We start from the raw sequence: 10,249 nt of genomic DNA, 5'->3' as shown, positions 1-10,249 counted from the left end.
CTGGAGATCAGCTCTCCCTGCACTGGCAAATAGTAAACCAGGTGCCCCTTGTGCCCAGGTCTGGGAGTATACCAAAAGTTTAACGGGCACTTCACTCCAGTATGCTCCCCTGGCTGGGAGTGCTGATCAGCCGACTAGCACTTTCAGCCCTGGGAGCAAACCAGAGCCCCTCAAGGCTCTGGTACACTCCTGAAGCTGGGAGCACCAATCAGCTGATTGGTGCTGGCCACGTGTTCAATTTTAAGGCTCCCCAGCATGGGTGCCAGAGTGCGGCACATGAAGGCATTTTGCTTGGCATGCGTACCTCGGGGTGGATGACAGGGGAGGGGCTGCACTGCCACAACATGGATCAGGCCCCTTGCAGCTCCCCCGCTGTCCACCCTTGGCATGCTAACATCTTACAAGCCGAGTTTGTGGGTGTTTTTAACACTTTGTCCAAAAACATTGCCAACCCCTTATCTATGGGAGCTAGCCACAAAGTTATTACATGTTTTGTGCAATAACTTTGTGGCTTATTCCCTGTTCTGTTGCTCCATTTATTGCATGGGCGCATGACTGAGCTACTGTTTATGATGTGCTTACATGGTTAATCATGAATTAAGTGTAACATCCCCAGGGGCCTTACACACTAGATAGAAATTTCTGTTCATTTAAAAATATTTATTTTGTTTGAATCTTTTTTATGTGTGAAAATTATTTTAATAATCTTATTCTTGGATTTCATAAAACATACTAATTTAGGGAGACGTTGAAGTTTCATAGTGTCCCTCCTGGACAGCACATAAATGTAGCTTTTTATTTTTAATTAATTTTTAAAAGATCAATGGAACAACACTTTCTCAAAGCCAGAAGTAATTCATGGCTCTTCTAAGGGGGAAGCCGCAGAAGAAGGACTGATGGCATTGAACTAAGTCATGTAGTTTTGTGGGTGTGTTTTATTGTTCTAGCTGGTGTCTCATGAGCTATAATCTGCTGTATGACCCAATAAGAAGGAAGTCAGTTATTTCATTTCTTTCAGCTGACCTATGACTAATGTGAATGTGATGGTAGGTAAGGAGGCTTGTCATTGGAGGGTATACATGAAAGGATGTAAATCATGCTAACCAGCTGCTGCTAACCAGGTGGATAGACATTCACCAACAGGAAACACAGACTTTCAAATTCATGATAACTCTTATTAAGTCAAAAGTTCACTTGCAATTGTGATTTCTGATCTAAGTCCACAGACCTATATAGCATACGCTCTGATTTTACTACATGCTGTTGTCTCCCAAAAATGCTTACCTCACATTTTACATCAGTATGCACAATACATGACTTCCTTATTTTCATTCAAATTGCTAGCATTCTCTTCTACCTGTTGCCAGACTGAGTACATAAAGTGTCTGTTTTACACTCAACTGTAGTTCAGAAATGGGTCCCCAGAGGAATAATTCTTTCCCCTTTCCTCTTAAACATGAGCAAACCAGTCGAGTAAATTGTATGAACTCACAAGAGAAGGTAATGTAAAGAAAAAAGTTAGCTCCTTCTTTACTCTTAGGTCATTTAAACATTGAATTCATTTAATACTTCCTGATTTTTAAGAATGCCATTGAGGTCTATAAATGTAAGTCACTGAGGTCATGAACAGTTAAGTTACATAGTTACAGTTGGTCCAGTTTGGTTACCTTCAATAAATATATTGAAGTCAAGCCTGCAGTGACTTCAGTCTAGCCAAAGTCCTGCACCTGTACCTCCCCTGGAGTCAGGTGCTACTATTTTATATCTTCCCTTTGGTCTGGTGACTTGAGGTAAATTCCAGTGGTGTTTTGAGTTGTGCCGTTCTTGGATGGCTCCAGCAGGGAAAGGAAAATCCTCCTCTCTGGGTGCTTCCATTGCAAAGAGGTGTGACCCAGTTCTTACTTGCTCACTGGTGAATTATAGTGAAGAATGTGGGGTAAGTGAGGGGAATATCTTATTTATATAGTCCTGGTATATGCAAGATATGTGTGCAAATGAGTCTCTTTGTTTGTTTTGTATTGCTCATCATGACTTGCCAGTGAGTGAATGAGAACCGGGTCAAAATTGAAAAATAATTGTATTTACCTAGGACCACCCTCCTCCCAGGTGGAGAGGAGAGAAGAGGATGGAGGGAGGGGATTGTTTGTGCTGCTATTGAGGGCAGCACCAGGTCCCCCTGCTACAGCTCAGGGCCCTAGCCATGTGTCTAGTTTGCCTGTGTTTTAATTTTAAAAAAGAGCTGTATTCAAAGCCAAATTAGCCAAAACAAATTCCAAATCTGAGAGTCGGTCCACAACCATAAGTGGTCCTACTACCGGCAAACATCCTCCACTCCCATCTGGGGCTTCAGATGTTTCCAAAACCTTTGGTGGGCATCCTACTTGCAGGCCCAAGCCTGGAGGTTTCAGGGTTCAGATGCCCCCAAGTTTTGCTTGCCCTCAGCCGTAAGGCCCCAGGGGCAAGCCCGGGTGGAGTCTCCCATATCCATAAAGTGGGCTTAAAGCCAAGATCTTCCCACTCCAGCAGCTCAGTGGGAGGTTTACGATACATTACCTTGGCAGGTACTGTTTCTGTACCAGGAGAGCGGTCTTCCCTGGTGCAGCTAGGAAGACTGCCTCCATGGTCACAGTGTTTCCCTTGCCAGGTAAGCATAGATTTAGTTTGATCTGAGCCTTCAAGAGGCCGAGAAGCAATCTAGCCCTGGGTGCGTGGGATCCTTCCATCCAAAATGGAGGTAATGCGTGTAACTTATTATGATTTGGATATACTCCTTGCTCAAAGTCATAAATTTACTATGTTATGAGCACACTTAGCATGTGTTTTACTGCTTGAATATGCCATCACTTGACTTTTAAGTACACTTAAGACATGCTAGCAACTTGGTCCTTAGTGTAGGCATACCCCGGTGTTACAAATTTGCGTTTGTAGAAATTCTTCTCAACAAGGACAGCACTACATAACTGGAGATGTGGCAGGAAAAGCTGTGGTATGTATCAGTGGAGTTCACTTAAGCCACTCTTGAATGATACCAAGGTTTGGGAGTATAAAAGTGCTTAAAGCTCTCTGTCCTCATCCTTTTCACTAATGCACTCAACACAATGCTTGGTTAAATCGGAATTTATCTGAAGGAAGGGTAGGAAGATACGGCTCCTAAATATCTGAGTTTGCTAATTTCCTAGTAAGCATGCTAATCTTGTCAATTTCCAATTATATTATAATGTTTAATCTCCTCACCTATGACAGGTTCATAGGGAAGTGTACTTTCTTGTGTGTTTCCCTGCTTCTGTGATAGACAGCAATGAGCCCAATGGGGTTCTGGTTCATGATTGAATCCCCAGGTGCTTTGGTAATGAAGATAATAAATAATAATAATATGTATGATAACTCCCTGTCTAGGAAGCAATGTGTTCTAGTGTCTTAAACAAGACACCTTTTCATGAGGCCACTCTTTCCATTCTTTGGGATGTTTCTTTCCTATCTTTAAAGTCCTTCCTTTTCACCACTTCTATTTAATGATTGCCAAAGATGAGCAGTTGTCACTAGTGTGTAAGGCATTCATTCATATCCATTAGCCTTCTGGTGTGCTTGGAAGCACTTACATTGGCTTGGTTCTTCAAGGTGTTCTAAATGCTTCTTATAAAACTGAACACTTAAGTCAATTGGAGTAATAAGGCTCAGCATGTAGCCAAAAGTGCTCAGGAGAACTCAAAGCCTAGGTTTGCTGCAGCCATGTCATTTTTAAAGGAATCAACAGTCTAATTGGTATATATTAGCACACAGCTTTCTGATCTAAGGTTTTATATGGTTTTCCTTGAATGCTAAGAAGGCCTAAAAGTCTGTTTCCTCTAAAGCTGCCCTCTCATCTCCCTGAAGTACATAAGATACATCACTGATATCTTCAGCATAAGGACACATGGGGTGGGAAAAAAGTTTCACCAAGACTCCAACAAATTTCATCCCTCCATCAAACTAATTCTGGATTACTTCACTTAGTATATTCATTTCCTAGATGCCACAGTGAAGATTTGCAATGGCTACATTGCCACCACACACAAACCCACTAACCATTATAGCTGCCTTCCGCCCATCAACTTCCATCCCAAGCGCACCACTAGATGCATCATCTACAGCCAGGCTCTGTGTTACAACCAAATAAGCTCTGATCCCATAGACTGGGATACATACCTCTAAGGATCTGGAACAGGTCAATTAAAATACAATCGCTAAACTGTAGCCACTCAAATCAACAAAGTCAGACTCAGACCTTGTTCCAACCTGCTAAAATATAAACCCCAAGACAAGGACAACAGAATCCCTCTGGTTGTCACCTATAACCCCCAGCTGGAAGAGCTTGAACACATTATTAATGACTTCCAACCCCTGTTGGAAAAGGACAACCACCTCAAAATAGCTAGTGGAGACAAATCTGTCCTGGCTTATAGACAATCCCCCAACCTTTTTTTTTTTATTTTTATGTTTATTTTCTCTTCCTCTTGTGGATTTTGTTTCCAGGATTCCCCTTTTTTAGCTTGGGGTCTTTTCTCCCGCTCTCTCCCAGGACAAATATCATATATGTGATCACCTGCTTACGGTGACCCTGTCCTGTCTACATTGGACAGATAAGGTGGTCCCCACATGTAAGAATGAATGAACCCTGATCTGACATTAGTTCCAGAAAGATGCACAAACCTGTGGCATTGCACTTTAACCTCCTGCAGCATTCCATTACTGACCTCAGAGTAGCTTTTATTAGACAACAATTCTTTAAAAAGAAACATGAACATGAAATTGCAAAACAAGAAATCATCGACAGACTGGATTATGTAAAATATGGTCTAAACAAAGACCACAGATCTTATCTCGTTACCTGGATTAGCTTTTGTGACCTCTTTGTCTCTATAGGTTTGTTACTACTTTGTCCCTCCCTCCCTTCCCTTTCTCTTGTGTTCAGATCACTCTCTCTACGTGATACACTATGTGCATGTCCTTTATCTGATGAAGTGAGCTTGGCTCATAGAAGCTTATGCTATACATCTCTGATTTAGTTAGCCTATAGGTACAAATTTACCCTGCCTTCTGCCGCAGACCAGGCTAACATGACTAATTTTCTTAAGAAGGTTGCCACAAAATGGGGAGGGTAGGTCTCATAACAGAGAACAGCACTTATAAATGGAGGAAGGAAACCAGATTGTGTGTCATTGTATCCAAATGGGTGGAGGGAGCACAGACGGTGCTGACTCAGGAGGAAGAGTTTTCTGGCAGTTATAGATTTAGGTCCTCCCCACCTCCTTACTCAGCAGGTGTCATAGAGACATGATCACCAGTTAGGTGCCAAAGAAAAAAGATAAAGTAATTATTCCCTGTGGCTCTGAATGTAGGGGGTCTGGGGAATTCTGGGGAAGCTGCTGTCAACACAGAATACAATACAACATTCACTTTCTTCCTCCCTCATTTAGTCAATCATGTTAATTAAGGGCAGGAAACATGAAGCAGTTATAACAAAACCCTATAACAAAACATGTCCAAACCTCTTCTGGGATTTAGAAGTATTTAGTGCTTAACATTTTGGATAGAGAAGAGCTTGAACTGCAAAGTCCACAAAGCTTTGAATCTGTCCCTAACATATGATTAGTCACAAGGGTTTTTTGTTTTGTTTTGTTTTGTTTCAATTGCAATTCTTTATTGGCATGGGGTCAAACCATTCTGCTGCATCAAACAATACTTACGAAGGAAAAAATATCAGTGAGTATACTTCTTTTTGTCCTCAAGTAAATAGTGTGAGAAGCCTGCTCTATGAATAGTTTGTCCACTACTATAACTGTTTGGGTCCAGGGTCATTTTTTTTTAATGGAGACATTTATATTTGTGCAGACTGGACCATGGGTGTCATTATACTGGTAAAAAAGTGCCTTCTACCAATATACCTTATCCCCTTCCTGCAGAGCAATAGTATGAAGCATCTTTATGCCACTCTACACAGAAGCGTTCTACTGCTTTAAAGCTTCCAATATAGAAAAATCCACACATTTGTGTGCAGACAAGGACTGATTATCTTCCATTTCAAGCTCAGTTCTATCCCTCCCTCTGCTTGGTTCAATCCAGAACAATAAACACCTCCAAAGGTGTTCCTATTTATGAAAAAATACTGACAGGAGATTACCAGTTCAGAATGGGGTTGTTATAGACTATAAGCACCATATTGGGTCATCCCCCAGTCTATTAGTTCAATACCTCACTGTGGCACAGACCATCAGAAATTCCTGTGGAAATTCTTTGTGTCGAAGAAGGAAGCCATCAATAATCTTTGAAGTCTACTGATGAGGAGCACTGCAGGAAAGCTAAGTATAAATCATCCTCATCAACATGATTTATTAATTGGTGTTCCCCTTAAATTTTCAGGTAAAGAAAAACAATGCCAAATACTTCCACAATACTGTCAGACAAAGTTTCACTTTTACCCTGTTGCTCAGAGCATCTTGAATCTTAGCTGTGGTAGGTGCAGATTTTAGAGAAGAAACAACAGCTTAGTTCTAGTTACAGCTTCCAGTCTAGGGCACACTGCTTACTCCAAATCTACCATCAATTTTTGTGCATGGAATAGATTTGTTTGGGTTGGGCCTCCAATTTCAGTGAGATGGGTAAAGCTTGTGGTTGTTCCTAAACCCAAATTTGGCAGTGAAGTGGTTAAACCAGAAGCCCTTAAAGCCTTTAGAAATATACTAATTAAATGACTTAGTTTATCTTCCACCATTCTTCTTGTCTGATCTTTTTTTTTTAACCTTCTTCCGGTCCAGGCAGTTCATGGTCTGCTTTTTTATAAAAATCTGGATGTGAAATCAGTAAACACTTTATTTGGTTCCACATATGTTAAGGAAGTGGAAACAGCTGGGGGCTTGGGGAGAGAGAGTGCTTGGCAAGGCAGGTTGTTATTTTTATGCAGAATGGTCAGTCATTTCTGTGTATGGAGATGATGCTATAGGAGGCCTGAGTATTTCCCAGTGGCTTCTATTAGCCCTCCTGCCTGCAAGCATTTTGTTAGTGATGATTTGTCTGCCAAACATGATCATTTGCTAGGATCTGTAACACTCCAGCTTCTCCTTTCTTCTCCCTCTCCTCTTCTGCAGCTGTTGCCTTTGTTGCATCCTCAGTAGACACAGAAGCTATGAAGAAGAGAGAAATGGGCTCTAGCCCTAGTTTTGTCTGCTGTCTCCCAAGCCATTCAGCGTGATATAAATCAGAAGAGGACAGAGGCTGGGATGAAAGCTGGTCAGAAGTAAAGGAGTGAAAGCATCTGGGCCATCCAGTCTTTGCAGATTCAGAAAAGCAAACCAAGCATGAATTCAGATAAGAATAGCCAATTGTTAGGAGAGGGGGAGGAGACAGGATGTCAAAGGTGCTATGACAATGGTCTCAGGGGATTTTCTTGGCATAAAAACGTGATGATGAGGCAGAATTAAAAGCTTTATTTTACATGAGATCTGAAATGGTGGGGGGCGAAAGACAATACAACAGGCACTTATACAAGATCATGTTTAAGGATAAAGTACTGTGTATTGTTTTATCAAGAAAAAAGAGCTGAGTGAAAAAAGGTGTAAAATAAATCACGCTGATCCTGACTCAGGCAAACAACCTGATGTAGGGATTTATTTCTCCATACCAAAGCACAGAATAAAGTGCTGTCTTTTTATATATTTTTCCATATTTTTTTATTCTTCTATTTTAGCAACATGCTATAAAAGTTGACTTCAAACCACTGCCACATATTTTTGGTAATAAACTAAACCAAGCAGATGGACACACTGTTGCCGGTCAAGTGGAAATCTCACATAATGTAGGTCAAGCAAATAGATATTTCTTGTCCTAATTATGGCTGGCACTGAGGAGCTCTTCCATTTTCATTGTTCTTGTTGTTTTTATTCAAGCACCAAAGCTCAGGCCACTTGTTAATTTTTTTCCTGCTTGGGTTAAAAAAAAACAACTTAACTGAAAATCTGTTGTATTTTTTCCTACTGTAGAATGAAAACTCTTTAAAATTCCAGAGAGTTGGAAAACATCTTCAAATGAAACAACTTTGATCCTTGGCTTCTGTGGGAGACTTTTGTAACTTAATTTTTATGTCAAAGATCATATAAGTTTTATTGCCTAGAAATTTATGAGTCAGCACAGGCAAAACATAAATTTACTGCAATATCTTCAGTGAAGTTTGAATTCAAGGGCACGTGCAGAAAGAAAAGGAGAAGAAAGATGGAATAGCCGAAAAGATTTTATTGTAATGAGCCTTTTGAAAACAAAGTTAACTCTGACCTACAAGACACAAATTCTTCCAGTACATATGTCACTAAATTAGTGCCCAATGTAAGATATATAACATACCTTAATTTAAATGCTCAATGATTTTAAGCATATCTTTTAAGTCAGTTATTTAAATGCATACAGTAGAGTATATTTTCTCGTGCTAATATGATTAAATAATAATGAACTGTAAGGCAAATTGAATATTTAAATTAAAAACTTGATCATTTCCAGCCTTCCTAACACTTTGTGACCATGTTTAGTACCAAGCTTGTTTTAACTTGTCATAATCATAGCACAAAGCTGAATATCATGTTTCTTATAGCAAAAAAACCAAGCTTGTTACTGATAAATCAGTGTACATTCTAACTTGCAAAAAACACCATAAATTATTTCTTAAATTACTTCATTAAGCAGGACCAAGTCTAAGCCAGGGCTACTGTGCATTTGCTTTGTAGCAAGTTTTTGTTTCAGGAATCTAGGTTGTGGGTGTGCTTTTGTTCATAATAATATACTATTGTCATTGATGCCAACTAATCACTCCATTCCTACCATCAAATGTTTCCCATTTTAGAATTCTAGTTTAGTCTTTGATTTCCTGTTAGTCAAGTAGTAAAGAGAGGAAAGAGATTCTGGAATAAGACTTCAAAAGTACCACCAAAAAAATTCATTAACACATTTGGCAATGCATTTTTTTCTTTTTTATTTGAAGAAGTGAATTATCAGTGCACTCTGAAAAACCTGAAAGCATGCAAGACTTTATTATAGCTGGATATTTCAGGAAATATTGGAAGATCTACTTCTGTAACAGAACTTCCTGCTTCCTGCCTTGGCAGATAAAATATCATGACATATCATTGATCAGTCTGTTAACTTTTAATATGTCCTGACAGAAGCATTCTAACTTTTACAGGAACACATAACCCATGGTGGAGAAGAATCTTGATGCCACAGCCAATGCAAGGCAAGACTCTCCCACCCTATTTACCATCTCTGGAAAGCTGCTATGGGAAACCAAATTCTTTCATGTTTTAACCTGTGAATAGAAGTAAACTGTGAGTGGTTACTTTTAAGCGTGGTATGTATAAGTTATTACATTGGCCCAGGGATAGTAGGAGGGAACAAAAGATCAGTAGGCTAAGAAGGTTCTCTGAAGAAACAAGCATTATCATTTTATAAGTTTAACTCCTTGATCTTTTGAAAATTATGCATGGTACCAGGAGTGGGGTGCAAAGAAAGCATCTCAGAAAATCATCAAAGAAAGCATCTAAAAAAATGGAGCATCTTAGAATTCCAGAAGTTAAAGCTGTCTAGCAATGCAGCAGAAAACTGGAAGAAATTTAAGCAGAGCTTAACCATATATATGATAATCAGCGGAGCTACAGAGAAGGAAGATCCACTCAATGTAGTTTTTTTGTTTTTTTTAAAATACAGAAGGCCCAGAAGCTCTATCTCTTTATAATAGCCTGCAATAGTCAGAAGTAGAACAGAAAAGCTATGGCACAGTAATATAAATGTTTGAGGAATATTGTATACCCAAACAAAATGAAAACTTTGAACAGTATATAATTTCCATATGAGACAGCGGAAAAAATGTGAGACAATAGAGGAATCTGTCAGAGACCTCAGGCTGCTGAGCCAGACATGCAACTTTGGAGACCTAAAAGAGTCCATGGTCAGAGACCAAATAATATTAAGTATAAGGGATACAAGCCTCGGGAAAAGACTGCTAGGGGATCCTGAGCTTAATTTGGAAAAGGCAGTTAGAATGGGCCAGGCAGTTGAGATAACAAATGCCAGGCTGCAGAAGCTGGAGGAAAAAAATATAGCAAAACCCCCAGTTTTTCCTTTTCTTTTTTTAAAATGCATTCCCTCCCCTTCCCCAACCATTTCTGACTTTTTCTCTCCCTCTCTATTCCCTATAGATAAGTATAAGTGAGCTAAGACATAGGATGAA

This window comes from Gavialis gangeticus, unplaced genomic scaffold, assembly GCF_001723915.1.
Source record: "Gavialis gangeticus isolate Ggan-Ray unplaced genomic scaffold, GavGan_comp1, whole genome shotgun sequence".
NCBI lineage: Eukaryota > Metazoa > Chordata > Crocodylia > Gavialidae > Gavialis > Gavialis gangeticus.
The sequence above is the reverse complement of the archived record's forward strand: the minus strand, read 5'-3'. Positions refer to the sequence as shown.